The 22,763-nt window shown below is 40.3% G+C and overlaps 2 long non-coding RNA genes across 2 annotated transcripts in view; one reads left to right on the top strand and one right to left on the bottom strand.

Moving 5' to 3' along the window:
• LOC309663983 overlaps positions 1–19,209 on the top strand; it is a 255,899-nt gene extending 236,690 nt beyond the window's left edge. Inside the window, exon 3 of the long non-coding RNA XR_014265540.1 lies at positions 18,887–19,209. This is a non-coding gene — a long non-coding RNA (uncharacterized lncRNA). The remainder of the gene's footprint in view (positions 1–18,886) is intronic.
• LOC309663986 overlaps positions 1–22,763 on the bottom strand; it is a 403,267-nt gene that overhangs the window by 238,329 nt on the left and 142,175 nt on the right. The gene's annotated exons all lie outside the window — the stretch shown is intronic.

Below are 22,763 nucleotides of genomic sequence, written 5' to 3'. Positions count from 1 at the left end.
CAGCCTACAAAAAATTCTCAGCATCAGAGTTTCGAGTATTGACTCTTCTGCTTAAGCACTGGGTATATTAGACATAATTATTTCTGAATAACTCAATAACAATCAAAAAACTTTCTACCTAATCCCTTAAAAGGTATATATTGATTTCAAATAAAATTAGGTCCAGGTTAAAAAGTGGCTCGAATGGTAGTATTAAACCCTCCTCCTCTCAGCCCCAGCCAATAGATTCCCACTGAAATGCCTGAAAAGATATAAAGATAGAGAACATTTTATATCTACCCTGGGAAACAGGAAAGGATGTGTGATAATCAGAATAAGTTTGAGAAGGCTTCTCTCATGCTTGTCTGCATGTCTGTTATAGCAAAGGTTTATTCCTCAATCCTCCTCTTCTTCACATCTTTATTTGAACATTGCCTTTCCAGTGAGATCATATATGCAAAATTTCCTAGCCCTCTTCCTCTGATGCTACATTTTTTCTTTCCTGTTTTATTTTTCTCCATAGTTTAAAATAATCACCTGCCATACTATAAATTTAGCTTTTAAATTTTATTGTATATCTTCCTGTTTTGTACAACTAGAACATAACCTCTATGAAGGAAGAGTTTCTTCATTTTCCACTGCTATATCCCTATTGCCTAAGATCCTGGTACACAGTAGGCACTCAATATTTCTTAAATGAAGGAATCCCTGTTTTACTGATGAGAAAACTGAAGTTAGAGAATACTATCATTCTGCTTCATTTCATGTTCATCATCATGTTTCTGAGATTTCTCCATGTTGACATACATAAATCTAATTCTTCTTGGCACAATATTACAGAATTCGTATGGGTCAATCTTAGTTTTCTGTTTCCCCATGGATGGGCATTTATGCTGTTTCCAATACTAACATAACAGCTTGATGATAGGTGTTGAGCTGGGTGTTTCCAGTTGGCTCAGAAATGCAGAAATCAGTAAAGGTCTAAAGTTAAGGACAAAAGGAACTAAGTCCTCCATGTTCTATGTGGACAGAACTGTCAGCCACAGGTGCCGCCTCCCCCTCTGCAGGGCTTGCCTCTCCCAACCGGATATAAGAAGAGGCGTGCGAGGGGGGAGGTGGCCTCTTGGCGAGTATTGTGTTCACAGAGAAGCTCTCTCCTCACCTACCCGTGTGTGTGTGGGGGGGCCAGGGGGCATGTGTCCCTTTCCTGAATCCCAAGGAAGGAGTTCCAGGGTGCCCAAACTGTCCACCCTACACTGCATTTTTGAGCTCAGGAACTTCTCTTCTGAGAGTTGCTGATGCCCTGATATGTTGGAGAAAGGGGCAGGAGAACAAAGACAGCTCCAAGAGAAGGACCGCCAGGAAAGCCACCTGAATCTCCTTTACTTGGCGTGGCAAAACTGTGTGCTTTTTCTGTCTTTTAGGTGATGGGGACATTTCTTTGACAGTCTTATTTAAAGATTTGAGTTGAAATTTGGTACATTCACTGTTGGTCTTTCATCTCTCATCATTGACTTGAAAGTTGTTTTCTTTCTTCTTATTTTAACTGTATTCTCCTAAAGGCCCAATGTTTCAAACAAAAGCGCTGCTGTTAAACGACTTCATGTGTGGTTGTGTAACTCTTACTGTGAAGACACAATGCTTTTAAAATATAAAATGAGGAAAGTCGTGCTGTATTCAGGAGTTCCAATGGGACAGAAATAATTTTTGGTTGTGCATAACTAAATAGTACTACTTGAGGGCTTGAATAACTTAGAGTAGATGCCTAAATAGATTTGATCATATCTTCTACCCAGGGTCCCTCCATGTAGAATATCTTGCATTATTATGTTTTCCTCTAGTGCTGGGACAGTTAATGTTTGTTAAAAGACTGATAGTTTTTATTAAAGTTATACTGAACTGAAATCATGCATTTAAAGACTGACTATTCACACTGTGGTTTCTTCTCACACTTTTCCAAATCTGCTTATTGCATATTGTGTTTGAATTGGTTTTCATTGCCAAAGTTTTGATTAAGTAAATGCCATCACTAGAAATTAAATTAGAAGCACTTATCAAATTGCAGCCAAGTGATATCGATCTCTAAATGTAACCTATATATTCAATGTAGCGTGCAGGGCGTGGGCTTGCTATCTGTGAAATGAACTGTAGTAATAAATTGGGTATACTACATTCCTCATCATGCTTTTAGCATCCATTAACCAATTACTAAAAAGTGGGAGGGGGGATGGGCGGAGAAAGAGGATGTGAATGCTGCAGATTTTTAAATGTATAGTACCAGCAGCGAGGAGAGGGCTTTGCACTATTCACTTCTTCGTAGTTCCTTCTGAGGAATTCTTTCCTAAAGTGTTTCTTTACTGCCCATCATCAGATTGTTGGGTATCTCTAATTTACTGTATGCACTCAGGGTGGTTCTTCTCTGGAGAAATGCAACTACAGGCAGAACTTCTTTTACACTACATCTCCTTGGGAGATTTTGTCCACTCACAAGGCATTAGAGGAGCTGCTGCCAATATTCCTCCACCAACCCCTTGCCCATCACTTTCAATTAGAGAGAACAGGTATCCCAACAGACAGCTGTAACTGCTGAGGGGGCCTCTGCAGCTGCCAGGTCAGTGGCAGGATTCTGCAAATGAATGGCCAGATTGCTGCCTGAGGGTGCAGAGACTTAGGATTTCCTGTGCAGGGGCAATTACCTCCAACTCAGAGGTGAAAAGAACTTCTGTTGAGGCTTTCTCCCTTAAGTGAAGGGATGCCAGCACACAGTGAAGCCCTGAATTAATTGGATGTCAGCCCCGACTTTGCTGTCGGGAGGACTGTGATAACTGGGTCATTCTTATTTTAATCCCAGCTAAGGAAATTGCGGGATTAAAATAATTGCATGGATATCTCTAGGGCAAATTAGAGTAGCAACTGAGGTTCATGGATAAGCTGATCTCTTGGCTAAATCTCATCTTACTCTCTCTTCATTCTCTTTCTCTCTCCTCCTTACCTCCCCAGCCCCACCCTTTGCTCCTTTACTTACCTGCAATTTTGGATGGTAGTGAAAAGAGCTTTGGAGTTAGATTTGGATAACATTCCCAATTTTCTGCTTATTAGCCAGTGTGACTTTGGACAAAATGCTTTATTTGTTGATCCTCCATTTTCTCATCTACCAAATGGGTTGCTGTGAGAATTAAATAATGAGTTAAATAATGCAAACAGTCTTGCACCTGGTACCTCATTGGCACATCATTGAGGACTAACTCCTTTATTTTTCCCAATATTATTTCTCCATTTTATTCTTACTAGGGATTCACAGCTCTAGTCTACAAAGCTTTAAAGCTTTTTCTGATGCTCTGAGAACATCTTGGATTGTTAAAATAATAATCCACATCAAGTACTGTTTAATTCCAGGCCAAATTAACTCCATGGCTGTTATGTCGCTCATTGACTAATTGGTTGATTGATTGATTCATTGAGAACTTGTCTCATAAGCAACACTGTATTCCGGATGATGGCTGTACCAGGAGGTGGGGAAGAGGAAGTCTTTTCAAGGAGATAAATGAGAGTTAAGTCTGGGAAGGTAGAAAATTTTCTCATAAAAAAGAGAAGTGTGCTATGCATATATGGTACTCTATTTAAGACTAACTTTCTGTGAAATAACAATAATAAAATCCTACCCCAAATGATTTGTTTGGTAATTTTATATTTTCTTCTCCTTGTCTTTCTCAAGGTGGGTATCTATCTTCATACAGGGTGTAGAGGTTATGAGCACAGACACATAGACTCTAATCTAGAACTAGACTTGCTGGTTTTACAATTCAGGCTCAGTCACTTACTGATTACATGACCATGGACAAGTAACTTAGCCTCTCTGTGCCTCAGTTTCCTCATTTGTAAAATGGGGTCTGTAACAGATAATTACCTGATAGGGTTGTTGTGAGGATTAAATGGGCTAGTATTTGTAAAGCATTCAGAACGGTGCCGGGTACACAGCCCTAGAGTATTGACAGTTAGCCTAGAGTTACCCCTAAAACATTAATAGTTAGCAGTGTAGAGCAGTGTTTTTAACCCATGGTTACACTGCATCTTTTCTGTATTCTCACTAGTCCAGAGGATTTTGTCCAGATTTGCTTTCTTTAATTTGTATTACAAAACAAGAGGATATGGAATACTCTCTTCTAAATTACACACCTGACCTTAAGATTCCTATATACCTTCTCTATCCCTTTCTCTAGCTGTCCTCTATTAGGAATCACAGAATAAAATCAGTCAATAGATAATAAATGTTGGGTATTTGGTGGGCTGTGGAGGGTGGTTAGTGATATATCTAAAAGCTGAAATGATGGAGTGAAATTGGCTGGATTATTCCTGTAAGAACTTTCCCAGCATTAATGAAATGCAGTGGACCCATTTCCCTCTACAGAACACATCTGGTGCGATTTCCCCTTTGGCCGTAAATTTCTGCAGCCACAGACATCTGAGCAATAAATTCTTTGTTTAATTTCTCATAGCCGCCTGTTGGGAAGGGGTTCCTTCACATGATTATACTTGATGTGAAAAAGAAATGACAGTGTTCCTATTCAGTTTTAATCAGTTTGTTTCTCTCTATGTTATATATAATGCTTAGGTTATTTTTATGCACTTAAGCATAATGGGATAATTAAATAGAGTTCTAATGGTTTTAATTCTCCCTGTCTTTATAAAATTGTATTTCTTTTAATAGTATTGAGTTTGAGAAAATGAAGGCATATATCTTACGTAGTTATCTACTTTTGTGATTTGTATTTATGACATTAGGTAGCCCTTACCCCCACAGACTCATACATACTCATTAACCGTATTTTCAGGTGCAATATTGCTCAGGGTCAGGGAAGGATTTAACTCCTGTGTCTTAGGCTGTCATATGCTCTCCCTGGAAGATGGTCCACAGCAACAGGTTAGAGCTGATGGAGTTAATGTCATTCTCCCAGTTCTCTCTCTTCCTTTATGTGGAATTAAAGCTTCCACTCTAATCATTCTTCATCAATTTTATTTGGTTTTAATAATTTGAATCTACAATGCCTTAATTTTCATAACTTCCAAGTTTCATTTAGAATCCTTTACAGTAAGCATTGCACGGTAGTGCACCAGTACATGGATCTCTGGGGGGAAATGCCTTGGTTTGTAGTGAATGTCCCCATGATATAAATACTTCCATCATGGCTGATTTCAGGATACTGACATGACATCACTGAATGTAAAGATGGGAAGAGATGTGTACACTTGTGGCTTGAAAGCCAATGAGGCAGCTCCAGTACACCACAGCCTCTATAATTAACAGCATATTTTAACCAACAAAATGAATCAGTATTCCAAAATTATTCTACACTAGTTGAAAGACATTATATATACATATGTATAAATGTATGTGTGTATATGTATATGGGTGTGCATATATATGTGTATATATATGTATATATGTATACAGGATATATTTTCTATCTCTGTATATCTAAATATCAAAATCTCCTTTTCTTTTGTAGCCAGAATTTTAGGCATTTTGATTTCCTTGGCAACCGGGTATCATGTGACTGCAAGTGAAATCCAGCATAACAGCTTTACTCCTTTGGATAAAGCCTAAATGAATAAGGATATTAGGTATAAAAACTCTCCAAAATCAGAGAGATGCCTTCTTCTCAGGTTGCTTTTCTAACAAGCCAGGTGTTCTTAGACTAAAAAAAAAGAAGACAGAGCATTGTTCTGTTAACCTGATTTTTAGTTTAACTCTATTTAAATGAATAAAAGGTCTAATCAAAGAGGCATCTCCCTTTACACTTACTGAAAACAGACCCAGATTGCTGTAAATTGTGAATTTTTTTTTTTAATCATTCAAGTACTGCTCTCCAGGGAACTTCTCTTAGGCTGACTGAGGTTACACCTGGGATGGGCACAGCTTGGGAAGCTCTCAAGTGCCTTGAGAATTCTGTCTTTATTATCCTGAATGCACTGGAGTTTAGTAAAGGAGTTGTGCATGGTGCCTAGTAATATTCAGCTGGCTGTAGTTGTGTGTCTGACCATAACCTCCCAGTGTAATGGTCCCTTGGACTTCTCTGAAATTCGGTTTACCATGTATGCAGTCATAGGTGTGCTGGTTGGAAGAGATAAACTGGCTTTGCTGCACTGAAAAACTAGACCTGATAAAACACTGAGGCTCATTCTTGTCAATAGGGATTATAATGTCAGCAGGGCTGGCTACCTGATTTACAGGGCCTAGTACAAAATGAAAGGGTGGGACCCTTTGTTAAAATTGTTAGTAATTTTGAGGCAGTGACAGCAGAGCCTTAAGGCAAGTGTGAGGCTCTTCCAAGTGTGGGTGAGTGACTGCACTGGTCATATGTCCATGAAACCAACCCTGGATGTCAACATGGGTCCTCCACATCTTCTTTCCACCATCCCATGGAGTCCCTGTGAGGATGAAGCTGGACAGTTTCAGGAGGGACAATACGTACCGGGGTTATGGGAGGCCTCCATCAACATGGACAAGAAAGTTTCCAGCCTTTAAATGAAAAATGGGAGTCAGCATTTCCTTCCGAAGACAGCCTAGGCAGAGAACTACGATATACAGCAGCAGAATCATCAGTCAGTAGAATTTCAATAAAAAGGGAATTGCCATGATGTAAAGTCCAAATGGTAAAACTTGGGGCTTCCTTAGCCAAAAGAAGTCAGAAACCTTAAACCAAAAAATGAGATTGGTTTTCAGTGAGAACAATCTGTGTAACCTACCATCTAAGCAAGAACGACTAAGCAGAAAAAAACAGGCTCATTTTCTGCTATGATTTCTATAAAAACAGCACTAAAGCAAGACTATAAAATCTGTGAAACCAGCTGCTAACTGACTTCGTGGAAAATGCTTAATTAGTAACATCCAGAGGTTAAAATACAGTTTAGACTCTCTTTAAAAAAAAAAAGTCAACATCCTCTTATGGCCAATGCATTACACAGATCTATTGGGAATGATTTTTCCCACTATAAAAGGATTCTCCAGAGCAGAATTGTGTCTAAAGCCCCGCTATCACTTAAAAGTGGAAAGAGTTGACAGTTCTTATTCTTCTACCTTGATATAAATGACAGTTGGGGACAGCATTAGAAAATGTAGAGGCAGGAGACTATAGCTAGCTGAGTCAGAGTCTGGATATTAGGGGAGATAAAGTGTGATGAAGCTTGTCCAGAGTTGAATAGGGTGTTAAGAAATAATCAGGTCCATTGCAGGTTCGTAGGCTTGTTAACAGATAAACTGAGGCATATTAAATTTTTTAACAGTTCATTTGAGCAAAAATCAATTGGAATCAAGCAGTGCCAAACTAGAAGTGGTTAGGAGCATGCTGCTGATAGGAGCCAGGAGAAAGGTTTATAAAGAGAAATTGTGGAGGGAAAGAAAGGAAATATTTGATTGGCTGTAGCTTAAAAGCCTAGTTGGCTGTGTGTGATTGGTTGTCCTCAGTGTTTTGATTTTGTAAACTTGAGACATTTATGGGCTTAGATTTTTTTTTTAACATCTTTATTGGAGTATAATTACTTTACAATGGTGTGTTAGTTTCTGCTTTATAACAAAGTGAATCAGCTATACATATACATATATCCCCATATCCCCTCCCTCTTGCGTCTCCCTCCCACCCTCCCTATCCCACCCCTCTAGGTGGACACAAAGCACTGAGCTGATCTCCCTGTGCTATGCGGCTGCTTCTCACTAGCTAGCTATTTTACATTTGGTAGTGTATATATGTCCATGCCACTCTCTCACTTCGTCCCAGCTTACCCTTGCCCCTCCCCGTGTCCTAGACCACCACCACAAGTGCCGTGTCAGTCTAATGGCCTCCCTGTTTAATTACTTTAAGACTGTATTTCTTGCACTACACAGCCTAGGGGATGTGGTTGTCTTCCATGGCTTCAGCAAGGTCCTTGAGGCTGAGGACTTGCAAAGGTCTGGCTCTAGCTTGTAGCTCTTTTCTGAGCTGCAGACTCAGACCTCATCCCCCGCCACGTTCCCAGGGACACTGAACTTGTGGGACTTACACGGTGCCTTTCCCCTTGCTGTGCCCTCTGCCTGTCCTTCCATCTTGGACATTCACCACCAACATCCCCACCATACTGTCTTTCTAACTTGCTGATTCCTTCACATTCTTCTAGACTCAGTTCAAATGTAGTTCTTCCTGGAAGCCTCCCTCACTTCTCTTTCTGATTTTTATGTCCATCCTCCAGCATCCTTCACCACTTCCTTCTTACCTACAATGCTTATGGCAAATTGTGGGTTAATTAATTTGTCTCCTTTCCCAGAACTAAAGCTTCTCAAAGGGCCAGGACCAATCACGTCATGTTCTTTTTATATTTTCAGTTCCTTAGTCCAGTGCCTGAAGCAAAGTGTGTGTGCAATAATTACATGTTGGATGAATGAATGAATGAATGAATGAATAAACAAATAGACATTGTAATTCCAGAGGGGCAAGTGAAGAAGTGGTTTCTACATTCTGGGCCCTTTGTCTAAGAAAAATTGTTCAGGAGTGGTTAGTGGTTAGTGGAGAGGTAGGAAATGTAAGCATTATTTACATGTAGCTTAACTAGTAGGTTGCTACTGAGAACACGCTTAGCTAGAGTAAACCTGGAGCTTGTTTCCTCACTGCTTTTGTAAGGGGTGATGGGGAGAATTGTTTCACATTCCTGTGCTGGCTGTATATCAATGTGGCCTTTAGTTCTGGCCAGGCGTTCAGGGTACGTACTCACAGCTGGGGCCTTCTTATTCATTCACTCCCTTGCTCCTTCAAAAGTGTTTCTCTCTGCACCACTTTTGACTATATTCATGAAATTGCTATGATGGCTGAAGGGGATGGAATGGGTTCCTGCTGTGTGATCTCACTGCTCCCAGGGCCATGACGGGGCTCTGGGAAGCAGTGCGGTTGGTGATTGGTTGGCTGCTGCCCGCTCTCATCTCACCTTCCCTGCTTGACACTGACTTTCGCCACTCAAGTTTTTTTGGGACAGCCAAGTCCTCGGTGCTGGGTTTGCTCCCTGCTGAAACAGCCCCAGAAAAATGGGACCACCTGCCTCAACTGTGCAGTTGCCCTGAAAGGCTAGACCAAGAGACCAAGTGGCAGATAAATGAGAAAGTGATGGAGTGAGTTAATTTAAATGACCCAGGAGACCCACAGGGTCAGGGTCACCTCCTGTGGGAACTCCTGCTTCTTGGTTTCAGCACTTGCACAAGAATCTTGGCAGTGGACATACAGGTGATTGACAGGCAAGCATTTTTAATTTTCTTGTGCTCTCTCCACAGTGTGTTAGAAAGAAATATACTTAAAAGGAAATAAATTTGTAAATCCTGCAAGTTATGAAAGAAGTAGCTTTTGAAAGTCCTGCTTTGTAGACCCCCCCAATAGCACCAAAGACTGTTAGGATGAGAAGGAAATTTGAAGAAAATCCAACCCCTTGATTTTTTACGTAATCATAATAATTAGCATTCCTTGAGAATTTACTGTATACCAGCATAAGTATCATCATTCTATTATCTCATTTAATCCTCAAAATAACTCTGGGAGGTAGGTCTTATTATTCTCATTTTAAAGATGAAGAAATTGATATTCAGAGAAGTGAAATAAATTACTTGATATCATGTAACTAGCAGGCAGTGGAGCCAGAGTTAGGACCCATAAGACCCTTAATTTTACATCTATAATATTAGCTGCTATTTATTTTTTAGTGTACTAGACACTGGGATGAGCTCTTTACAAAATCATTACATCTTCATGACTTTGAGAGACAGATGTTGTTATGTTCTCTAGACAGACTAGGAAACTGAGATTCCAGGAGGTTAGGGAGTCTATTCAAAGTCAAGCAGCAGAAATGGACTAGAAATCAGGCCTTCTTTCAGGGAAGTGTTCCTTTAATTCTTTCAGGTTATGTCAATGTCTTAAAGTTTAGAAGGAATTTTTGACAATATTATTTTCAGATCCTAGGAGGGAAGGTGGGGGAAAGTTAATGTGCCAGATTGCCTATTGGTATTTAGCATTTTTCCTGCCCACCTATGTTCTCTCCCAGGTATCAGAGGGGTTGGAAGCCTGGAACTACATTTCCCAGAATCCTTTCCCAGCAAAGTTCTCCTACTTTAGATTCCACAGATGAAAGGAATTTGCAGATTTGGGAAAGGAAGAGAAGCAGCCGTCATTATCCCGCTTCATATCCCATCTCCTACTACTTCCTGTCCCCTCATTTACTCCACTCTAGCCTTCTCATCCTCTTTGCTGTTTCTCAAATACTCCAAGAATACTACACTCTCAGGGATTTTGCACTTGATCATCCTTCCACCTGACTGTTCATTCGTAAGATATCCACATGGCTTTCTCCCTCACCTCTTTCAGGTCTTTGTTCAAATGTCCCCTACTTACTGAAATCTTCTCTGAGTACCTCATTTAAAATTGTAAAATCCATCCTGGAAAATGCTATCCCCCATTCCTTGCTTCAGTTGCCTCCTTAGCATTTATCATCATCTGATATTTATTTTACTTTTTAATTTATTTCAGTCAATTTCCACTAGAAGGTAAGCTCCACAAAGGCAATTATTCATGTCTGTTAATTACTGATTTCCTAGACTGGGAACATATCTGACTCAGATTAGGCACTCAATAAATATTTTGCAAATGAATGAGAATAAATACTGCCCCTGACAGGTGACCGCAGGTGGTGACTCTCTGCATGGGGCACTGATGCAATCCTGAAGTCAACTGTAGGAGTCTCATTTGTTGTTTTGATCCAGAGCCTGCCCTTACCTTTGCCTTTGCTTTTGCTCTTTCTTGCTACTCTGATCTGTGAGGGCATCTATGTTGGATAAAAGATCCAATTTTCCATAAAAAATGCAGATGGCATTATTAGGAAGGCTGTGCACAGCAGGGAGCTTCACCCTGCCAAGCACTTGTAAGGTCTTTATTGTGGCGGTCAGTGATGCACCAAAGGGGAGGCAGGAAGGCTGTTTGCCCTGATGGGGAGGGTATTTCATCACTGACATTGTTTAGAATTGCCAATGCATGGTGATAATAGAAAGCTGACTTTTAGTTGGCTTTATTTATAGTCTTTTACAGAAAAAGTACCCTGTTATTGCCTTCACAGGAAGTGGGCCACTCCCACTGCCCTACCCTTGGTACACTACAAATAGCAGCATAAAGGTGGCTGAGGGTCTGAAGCTGACCTCTAGCTGGTATGCCCGCAATGATTGGGAGCTCACTGTGGTAACACCTCTGCTACTGAACACACTGTTCATTTGCAAGGAAGATTAGTGTGGGCACTAATGCACATCTTGAATTTGTTCAATTTGTTCACTGCTTCCTGATAACCCATTCTTATTTCCAAGTCCTGAATTTCCATGTTGGGGAAGATTTCTAGGTGTATTATCTATTGCTTTGTAACAAATCACTCTAAAACTTAATAGTTTAAAACAACATTAATTATCTCAGAGTTTCTGAGTGCTTGGAATCCAGGCAGCATAACTGGGTCTTCTGTTTCAGGGTCTCTCTGTGGGCGACAGGCCTTTCTGGGATCTTAATTGTTGGAGCCTTGTTAGTATCATACTTGGCTATCAGGAAATGGAGATGAGTTATGAGTTACTGAGACCAAATATGTTAATAGAACCAGATTACACTACTAGGCTGTGATCAAGGCGTAGGCAGGGGTTGCAGTGTTATCTCAAGGTTCAACTGGGGAAGCATTTACTTCCAAGCTCATCACATGGTTGTTAGAAGACCTCGGGCCTCAGTTCCTCAATGGCTATTGGCCAGAGGTTGCCCTCAGTTCCTTGTCATGTGGGCCTCTTCATAGAGCATCTCACAACATGGCAGAGTAAGCAAGTTAGAAGGTAAGAAAGAGTACCAGCAGGAAGGAGAGGACTAGCAAGACAGAAATCACAATTTTATAACCTAATCTTGGAACTGATATCCCATCATTTTTATTGTATTCTATTAGAAGCAAGTCACTAGGTCTGGCACACATACATACATGGGAGGGAATTCCACAAGGGTGTGACTATCAAAAGGCAAGGATTATTGGGAGTCATTTCAGATGCTGCCCACCACACTGGATTTCTTTTTCACCAGTTACTCCACATATTTTAAGTATTCAATCACTGGACCTTGGGAGTAGTATTTTCTTAAGCCAGGTCCTATTATTGCTATATCTTGTAGAAATTCCTTGAAGTGTCTGGCTGATTAATGGGTTTATTTTCTGGGTTACACTGAGGATGAAAATTTTTTCTGCTTTGAAATTTCAAAGGGATCAAATATTATTTTTATGTGGAAATTTTTTACTATTCTTTAAAAAAAGATAGGTGCATGGGCAATACAGTTTTTGAGGTCTTGCATGGGAAGATGTCTTGCTGTTAACGTTTATCCATAAAACAGCTGTGTGGACATCAAATACAGCTGTCCCTCGGTATCCACAGGGGATTTGTTCCAGGACCTCTCGCGGTTACCAAAAGCCGCAGATGCCTAAGTCCATTGTGTAAAATGGCACAGTATTTGCGTATAACATACACACATCTTCCTGTATACTTTAAACATCTCTAGATTACTTACAATATCTAATATAATGTAAATTCTATGTAAATAGTTGCTGTCGTGTGGCAAATTTAAGTTTTGTTTTTTGGAACTTTCTGGAATTTTTTTTTTTAATATTTTTTATCTTCAGTTGGTTGAATCCACAGATGCAGAGCCCATGGATGTGGAGGGCCAACTGTATTGATACCTATTCATTTCTCCTCAAGACTTTGCTGACAGTAATTCACTACCTTCTATCATTTTTGTTATTGTCATTGTATGTCTTTGGTCATTATTAGTAGGTGATTTCAGTGCCGTCCTCACATCACCTAAGTATTCACCATTTTAGTTTGTGCCAATAGTGTCCTACTACAATCATTTGTGACTCTCTGTCTGAGGACTTTTCCCAGCATATGGGCTGAAGATGGATGGCAGTTCAGGATAACTATCCCAGCTTCCTGGCTCCTTAGGTGGATAATACTGAGGTGTGCTCTATATTCCTAGATTTCTCCATTAGGACTGAGCCCCTGTTGCCCATATCTGTAACCAGCTCAATAAAGATCCCTTTGAGGATTCCTTTCTCTGCCTTGTCTCATGTTCCATGCCCCTACAGGTGCTTCCTGGGATCACCAAACCCCTGTTTTAGAATGTGCTTTTGGGGGAACTCACTGGAAGACAGTTCTTTATAGATGAGTTTGTTCAGGTATGGGTAACCTTGTTCAGATGTTTAAAAGATTTTTAAATTTGTATTTGTCTTGATTACTCAAAATTTTGTCAGGTTTGGAGGTTGTGTTCCTTTAACTCATTTTTCCTGGATTTAGGAGCCCTTTTTAAAAATGTTTTTACTTTGTTAAAATTGTATTTATTCTTTTGGCTGTGTTGGGTCTTCGTTGCTGCGCGCGGGCTTTCTCTAGTTACGGAGAGTGGGGGCTACTCTTCGTTGCGGTGCGTGGGCTTCTCACTGCGGTGGCTTCTCTTGTTGCAGAGCATGGACTCTAGGCACGTGGGCTTCAGTAGTTGTGGCATGTGGGCTCAGTAGTTGTGGCTCACAGGATCTAGAGCGCAGGCTCAGTAGTTGTGGCGCATGGGCTTAGTTGCTCCATGGCATGTTGGATCTTCCCGGACCAGAGCTCAAACCCGTGTCCCCTGCATTGGCAGGTGGATTCATAACCACTGTGCCACCAGGGAAGTCCCTAGGAGCCCTTTAAAAAGTGTATGCACTGGTCTTTCCTCAGCTCAAAGATTTGATTAAACTCTAGCTTGGATAATTTTTTCTTTTTCAATTTATTCTGATTTAATCTTTATGAAGTTCAATTTGTTCTGGTCTCTCCTCTACTATCACTAAACATCACTAAACATCTGAATATTCTTTCTCCTTTTTCTTCTTCCGTATCTGTAGTCGTCTTTCTCATTACTTACATATACTTGTTCTTATTCCCTGCATTCTAAGAAAGCTTTTCAAATTTGTTAACCACATCATTCCTTCAGTTTTCTGCAGCATAAGTTCTGCTCTTTACTCCCTCAGTGTGGTCTTAAATTCTGCTTCTGTGCTTTTCCAGTTCCTCATTTTCTCATCCATATCCCCCTTTCATCTCATCTCAACTTTTAAAATGACTTGTTTTGTTTCATATATGACATAACTTTTATACTTTACTAAAATTTTCTTTTAGATCGTACATTTAATGATATTTAGAGGTATGCTCCTCTCTAGGTCTTCTGGATGCTATTTTCCCCTCTTGTTCTGTAGTTTGTATTTAGTTTTGTTTCATATTGACATTTATTCTCAACCTTGGTAAAAATGACATCTATCTAGATTTAGTGTTTACCAACAAATAGGGAGATTACTTTGGCCTATGTGCTTCTTTGTGCAGAGATCAAATCCCTTTCTCAGATCCCTGTTGGAAGAGGGAAGGTTCATATACACAGGACCTAGAGAAATTTCTATTTTTCTAGCAAGCATGAATCCAGTGAGGGCTTCTCCTTTACTGCCTAATTTTCTGGGGTGTTAAAAACCGTAATTAAATTTCCTCGGATGCTCCATGCCATTTCTAATTGTGCCCACTCTTAACCCCTCCCGCTATTTCCTGCCCAGTTATTTTCTAGGAGTTACAGACCCTGCAAGGATATAGGAGAATACCAGTGGAGGTGGGAAGGAGTAGTTTCAGGAGTTCAGAGATCTCCACACTGCACTGTACAGTGTTCTAAGCATTATAGAGGGATGATTTCTCAAAGCAGACCTTACATGTCTGTTTAAGAAGCATGTTATATTGCAGAGGTTATAGTAGATTTTTCCTACCTTATTTTACGTGGTCCTTTTTTCATAAAGCAAAGCTGGTTAATGCCATGTCCATATTTCATATAATTGTTACTAGTTTATCTCAGATTTTGGCATTAGATTGTATGACAGCCTTCATTTCTAATGGCCTTATGAATTATCTTCTTTTAATGTGTTATCATTAATATTTCTGTGTAAGATTGGGAGATACTGGGTAAGTAAGTATTAACTAGACACTATTTTGAATGAGAACTCTCACCTTCATGTATGTTACAATAAGTGCATAATAGATTTTGTCTAATTAGTTGAACACGATGTATAACAATAAGGCTTTGTGATTCTTGTGTTTTAAACGTTACTTATAAGAAACATTGTTCTTCTATGATGGGATTAAAATATCACCTATGACAAATATCTCTATAAGCCTGCTTTGTATAGCCTATAAATGTCTACCTTAAAATTATTTTTGAGGTAACCACCACCACTTTAATCTATCTGCCAATCTTGAGGAATATTGCTGTCAAATCTTATGACCAGGTACTCCAAAGTGTACATATTCATGGCCGTTGCTTCATGTCTGTCCTCAGAATTCATGATTACATCTAACACAGTGACAGAGACTCAGGGGAAGAGATCCAAGAAAGCAAAATATAAGCCACGCAGAGTACGTTCCCCATCTTTATCAGGTGTGAAAAACATCAGCCCAAGAGTGACTGATGAGCAGGAGGATATCATAAAAGTGCAAGCTTTTTTTTTTTTTTAATTTATTTATTTATGGCTGTGTTGGGTCTTAGTTTCTGTGCGAGGGCTTTCTCTAGTTGTGGCAAATGGGGGGCCACTCTTCATCGCGGTGCGCGGGCCTCTCACTATTGCGGAGCACAGGCTCCAGACGCGCAAGCTCAGTAATTGTGGCTCACGGGCCCAGTTGCTCCGTGGCATGTGGGATCTTCCCAGACCAGGGCTCGAACCCGTGTCCCCTGCATTGGCAGGCAGACTCTCAACCACTGCGCCACCAGGGAAGCCCAAAGTGCAAGCTTTTGAAGGTGTTTTCTGATATGCTGAAAATCAAAAAAATGGAAAGCCAGACTTCAGAATTCATGTGCTTGTTCATCTGAAGTTTAAACTTTGGCCCTGGCCACCTTTGATTAAGATTAACCATAGAACTACAAGACTTTTCATGGTATAAATAAACACACCTGTGGACCAGAGATCAAATGTTGCTCAATCTATTGATAAGTAGAAAAATCTGCACATTTATTTATTTCTAGGAGTGTGCTGGAACAGCTTTTATTGGTTCCTGAGAACCAATTGTGTGGGTCTCTTCCGAACTCTGCATTCAGTGACATCACAATGGTAGCCTGAAACTGACCATGTTAGGAGCATTTATGTCATACAGATTGGCAAATGCTATAGTTGGGGCTTTTTTTCCTCCAGAGAGCCAGTTGTTAAACATTTATTAGCACACCACTATCATTAGGGCCCTTTTTATACTTTCTTTCCTGGTGATTACGTGATTATATTTAGTTATTTATATTAAACCTGTCAGCCTTCATTATAGCAATTGAGTCAGCAAATGATATTAAATTTGAATTTTCATAAATTTGCTTTTATACAAGAGCAGAAACGCATATCCAAGCAGTGGTTTTGTACCTTTTTCATAAGGAATTGTTGGTTGTAGCTAAGAATTACAAAGAGGCAACAACTGTAAGCTAGGTCCTCTTTGATTTTTTTTTTTTTTATCATTAATCTTTCCAAACTAAAAGATGCACTTCTATTTCAGTTTTACTTAAGCTTTAATATCAGTTAGAGGTTGAATGCCTCCAGTTATATTAATAAGGGACTTAATTTCATTTTCCCTAGAGTGTGTTTTGTAGATGAGTGTTCCTAGCTTAGGGTCCTGCTTCCATTTCTACTCCATCACCCGGAGCATGGAGGCCCCATCACCCTGGAGTATGGGGGCAGGTTGTCTGAGAGGATCACCCTAAGAAGTAAGGAAGCAGGGGTTCCAGGAAGCTGCTGGCCTTGCCACTGCTGTCCCCTCCATTTCTCTCGACCTCCTCTATATTTCTTTCTTTCTCAACCTTGCCAGTCTCCTTTCATCATGATCTAATTGATTGTTCATTGTACTTATTAGGTTGCATTTGTATCTCTGACTTTAATTTAAAAAAAGAAACAGTTGATGGGAAAGACAGCTGTACAGTCATGTGGGTGACCTGGGTGAGAAAGCAATTTGTCATCTCTTTAAATAGACATTTAAAAAATGCATGTTTAATATTAATTTGAGGACGAGGGAATGTCAGCACCTGTTAAGAATCCTTTGTTGTTTCAACATGAAATCACTATTCTCGTCTCTTCTACAGGACCAATTTACATGTGGTTAGCTGTGAAAGGATCTGAGGACACAGGGTTGAGTTAACTGGCACCTTATTTCAAGTTAATTCAGTAGTATTTTAGTGTTCCTTAGAGAAATACTTCTCAACTTATCATGTGCATATCCACCACCTGGGAATCTTATTAAAAGCAGATTCAGGGACTTCTGATTCAGTCCGTCTGAGGCGAGGCCTGAGAGTCTGCATTCCTAACAAGTTCCCACATGACGCTGACACTGCTGGTCCGGGAGCCGCACTTTTGCAGGGGTGGGTGCGAGGGTGTGTGTCACATCCCCTTTGGCTCGAATGGAAGGGTCAGTATTTCTATATGAAAAGTGGGTGGGGGGGAACGTTAAGCTAGTTTTCTTTTTTTAAACTAGTTTTATTTATTTATTTTTACTTATGAATCCTTAAAACATTTTTTGGGGGGTGAGTGGTTTACTGGCCCCTCCCATTAAAGAAATTCCTAGCTTATTTTAGGTATCTTGCCAAACACAGAGGCTTATCCTCTTAGGAGAGAATTATATGATTCTGTGATTTTAGAATTTACATTTCAAAGTTCCTGCTTAGAACATGCGATATGAAAGCTCTGATAGGCCTATACTTGTGACTATTTTAAAAATGACAAAATTTTGATCTACTCAGTGGGAATCTTTGTGAAAAAATTCTTTTAAAAGGAGTAATAAAGGGCATTGAAACGGAAAAACGTGAAACATAAAGCCCACCATTTTTGTGATGATTTAAAGTGAACACCTAGCTATCTAAATGGTGATATTTCCATAAGAATTGTTGTTATGATGAGCATGTAAGTTTACATCTTCATGTACTAGGGCATTCTGACTTATGACTATGGGGATATGAAGCTGCCATACATCAAGCAGATTCCCCACCCCACATGCAGATTTCAAGTCTATAAATCTGAGCAAACCACAAGCAAACCACAAACCATATTAGATGCCACAAGCATCTAATATGTGTCCTTGCCAGGCACATATTAGATGCTCAATAAATACTTGTTGGATGAATTGAATCCAAAGGAAACTTGCATGCGTAACTTGCTTACCAGCCTGCACAATTTAAACAATACCTGCCACAAGCAAGTGCTTCAGAAATGAATCCTCCCATACTAACCTCTTCAGACCTGGAAGATGGGCAACATCCTTTTGTTGGTCTTTGTGATCTGGTGCTACCTGTGTCTACAAAGCTCCCCTCAATCACTTCAGCCAACACTGAGTTTTTCTCATGCAAATACCCACAGCACTTAACCTAGTTCATATTTCTGCCATTTATACTTTGAAAATATTGCATCTCCAAAAACACTGTGAAATTCTTAAAAGCAGAGATAATGTCCCATTATTCTTTTGGGTTCCATTGTACTCATCACAGAGCAGGAATTCAATAAAAAATTTATTAAATTGATTTTCCTGCTTTGATAGGTGATTGCTGATAACCGTTTATTTGTTGAATATTTCTGTCACACATTTCAGGCAAGGCTGAAATCTTCCAGACTCAGCCAAACAAAATACGTCATTGCTTTAAGAAATTTTCTTATGACAGCCTTCGAAACCCCCATAATATATCTCTCGATAAAAAAGGCATAGGCATGTTTCTCCAAGGCTCAGCTAGGCATGGTTGTCACTGTATTTCCCCAAGGTAGAGGTGAGAATAACTTTTGTTATAGTTCCATCAGGTACTTCTGGTTGATGTTTTTTCTCTGTTTTTTTAAGCGTCAACTGAGCATGATTTTGGCATGATTATTTCAACCAATCAATACTCTGAGAAGAGCAACCCTTCTAACTCATGAGGAGACATAAGTAAGTATTTTTAAATGCATTTAATAGCTGATATTCCTGGAAGTTTAATCTAGATCATATCCTCTTCTAGGTGCTTCAGTGAGACTTTATTTTATCTTTGCAGCAGCACTGTGAGCTGAGTAATGTATTACTTCTAGATATAGCGAGAAACTGAGGCTCAGAGAATTAAAGTCACTTTCCCAACGTCATGGGGCCAGGAAATGCGGAGCTGGGACTTGGACCCAGACTGTCTCTAAAACTATGCTGTCTAATACAATAGCCACTAGCTACATGTGACTCTTTAAATTGATTAAATTACAAAAAATAAAAAAATCAGTTTCTCAGTCACACTAACCACATTGCAAATGCTCAGTAGCCACGTTTGACTAATGGCTGCCATATTGGACAAAGCAGATATAGAACATTTCCATCATTGCAAAAGTTCTGCTGGACAGCACTGCTGTAGTGCCTCTACCTGCTGGTCGCTTGCTGGCCATGTGCCTCTTGAGGACCTCACCACAGAAGGGCCTGGAAGTTGGAGAGGGCAACTTTTGGACAGGTGTGTGTGTGTGTGTGTGTGTGTGTGTGTGTGTGTGTGTGTGTGTGTGTGTGTGTGTGTGTGTGTGTGTGTGTGTGTGTGTGTGTGTGTGTGTGTGAATGAAGACCTGAGCAGCAGAGTAGGTGAGGAAGGGAAGAGCTCGAGTTCACCCTGGACCTAGGTTGGTGTCCTCAGTAGGGACTGAGGTCTCCCTGGAATAGACCGTGGAACAGCTGCAGTGGGGGAGGATCTTCCCGTCTCCCCACCAGAGAGGTAGGGAGTCTGGGGAGCTAGTTTAAAGGCTAATGGCTGGGCTGGAGAGAGGAAGGAAAAAAGAAGAAAGCTGTACATCAGACAGCAGTAACCATCCACCCCCACCTGGACTATGTCTGTCCTTAGGGCCCACTCCCCCTGGAGAAACAGGATTTCACCCCGGCCCCTGGGAGGGCGCTGGAGAAGTATGCAAGCACAGCATATACTTGACAGCCTTTGACTGACTGGCCACCTTGGGTCCACTGGGGCTTGGTAGCCTGACCACTGCAGAGCCGTTATCTGAGTTCCTGACAGACTCTCAGGACTGATATTCTGATTGCTTTACACATGCTGACTAGCATCCCAGTACAGACCGACCGTCTCAGACACAGTGACCACTCCAGATATGCACTGAAATAAAAATGACAACTATGGCTTACACTCAATACATTCCAGGTACTATGTCTAGGTATTGTAAGGTAGTAAGTATAAGCTGTAGTTATCATTTTTATTTATTTATATTTTATTCATATATATTCTTTGAATTTCCAAAGAATTTTATTATTATCATCATACTTATTTTATACACGAGGAAACAGGCACAGTGACTTGATAACACAGCTACAAAGGCGCAAAGTGGCAGGTAAGCCTGGTCAGCCTAGGCCCTTGGTCCACATTCTTAACCACTACGCTGAGCTGCTTTGCTGGCCCAGCGTGGATATCACTCCTAGTTGCAATCCTCTATGTGCTTTATCTGTAAAACACTGGGTATTCATTGTGGCATGGTTTTTCTGTGATTACTCTAGCTACAGACAGGTATCCACTGAGCTTCTAGAAACTGCTTATTTTGGTTTAAAAATACCAACAGTGGTGACAAGCATTTAGTAATTGGCAGAATTTTCATCTTTATTTTATATCAGACTAAGAAGTTCTACTCTGTCCGGTGGTAAATACTTTTTACTTATTTTGAATTTTGTATAGTGCTTTAAATAAGTATTTATAAATGTATATATTTTTGAGTTTGTCTCAGGGGCAAGAGTTTGATTTCAATTGTTTTCCTCTCCTGATAGCTGTTTTTAGTCACCAACAACTGGGTGCTATTCTCTCAACAGCATAATCATTAAGTCCAGGAAGCATTATCTGAGAATAATACAAGTAGTAATTAAAAAATAGAGTGCAACAATTAATATTCCATTAATTGTTATTAATGTAGGCCTTGCCAGTACTGCTAATGTAAAACACAAAGGGATAAGTTTTAGAAAATTAGTACTACAGTGTCATGAACATAAACAAACCGGAAAAACAAAAACCCAGAGGCTTCTTTAGATTGGTTGAGACAGCTGAAAGCTATCAGTTAATTCTACTACGTAAGTAACACTCCTGCCAGCAATGTGTTGAAGACCAAAGAATTTGGAAAATGATTAAAAATTGAAGAAGGTTCTCTGAGCGTATGGTAGACGTGACATCAAACTCAACGCCAAACACAAGTCTGTCAAGTAGGGGCAATTTCTTATGTATGAGGTGATTGGGAAACTTAGACCAACTGCAAGATGCCACATTGGGGGTTTTTGAGTCGTTTCATCAACCTAAATAAGAGGCCAAAACTAAACTGCAATTTTGGGGAAGTCTATCAGGACCGCAAGGATGCAGCACAGTTGCACGAGGCCATGGGTGGAGAATAGATTGCAGCAGTGATAAACCAGTTGGTACTGCATGGGCTCAGATGGGGCTAACCCAAGAGCAAGGACAGGACTTAAACTTATAAGACCAGCTAAGTTATAGCGTCAAACAAGGCCACTTTGGGTAAGTATGACTGGGAGAATTCAAAGGCTGAGGGAAGCGTCTGAAAACAGCGCTGGTGTTCACAAAACAAATGCTGTCTTCAGCGGTGGTGATGAATCATTTGTGACAGCCACACCCGCACGAGCCCTCAGCCTCATTCCTCAAAGGAGGGTGAATGAGCTAAAGATGTATAAAGACTCGTTTCAACCTTAAGCATGTGTAACATTTAATAGGGCTGATGGGGTTTATACCTGCAGAACATTAGTCTTTTAAATGTGTCTTTTGAGCTCTAAGAAACCTAAATATCTTGGAGGTTGGTTTGTTTGGTGTTTGTTTATTAAGAATCTGGAGAGGCTTAAAACAAGAATGTAAATAAATCATGGTAAAATTTAAGTAAAGAGTATAGGAAGGCAAGAGCAGGATAAATATAGGTATGCTTGGAAAAACAAGTGAGATTTTCTCTAGGCTGATCTATTTGTCCCTGTAGTCCTCACACAGTGTAGACCCCCTGCCCAGTAAAGCCTGTTTGGCAAGCGACAAAGGGTGGTTGGAATGAGCATGTCATGTGGATTGCCATATTTGGCTTGAAATCCAGAAATTTAAACAATGCCACTCACAGAAGGCAATAACCAACACTCAGCCGCCACACAGTTATTTCTTCATGTAATAGATGTATTTATCATATAGCATAGAACAGTCTGAAAAGTTACACTCTCGTGACTGATTTTATACATGGTAGGAAAAAGTGCCCTTTGAGCCAAAATTTAATAGATATTAATTGTATAGGAAGTAATGATTTTAGGAAAAATGTCCACAATTAAAAATTAAATTGGGTTTTGTTCGTTTCTGGTTCTGCATGTAAGAGCTTAGAAGTCGCCGCACTGTCCTAACGACAAGTGAAAAGCTGAACAGACTGAAAAAAATCAACTTTTCTTGAGTCCATAAGAGAGGAGAGGACACAGGGCTAACCACTGCCCCAAAGATTGGAGAGACAGACCTGCGAATGCTGGTCGTTAGGGCTTCCCCCAGCAGAGACTCAGGAGTGGAAATGGCCAGGGGAACCAGTGCTGCTGGGGTGGGAAAACCTGAACTGCAGTTGACGAAATGCTGGCCGCTCAGTGCAGCAACTCTGAGAGTGAAAAACTCTGGGAGGACCCAGTCGTGGGGCCCGGGAGGACTATTTTGTGAGATTTACCTCCAGGAGTTTGACCAGGTTCTCACAGTAAAAACGAGGAAAAT

This window comes from Balaenoptera physalus (assembly GCF_965194825.1).
Source record: "Balaenoptera physalus genome assembly, chromosome: 7".
Classification (NCBI taxonomy): Eukaryota; Metazoa; Chordata; class Mammalia; order Artiodactyla; family Balaenopteridae; genus Balaenoptera; species Balaenoptera physalus.
Note: the sequence above shows the minus strand (reverse complement) of the source record. Positions and strands in the feature narration are given on the sequence as shown.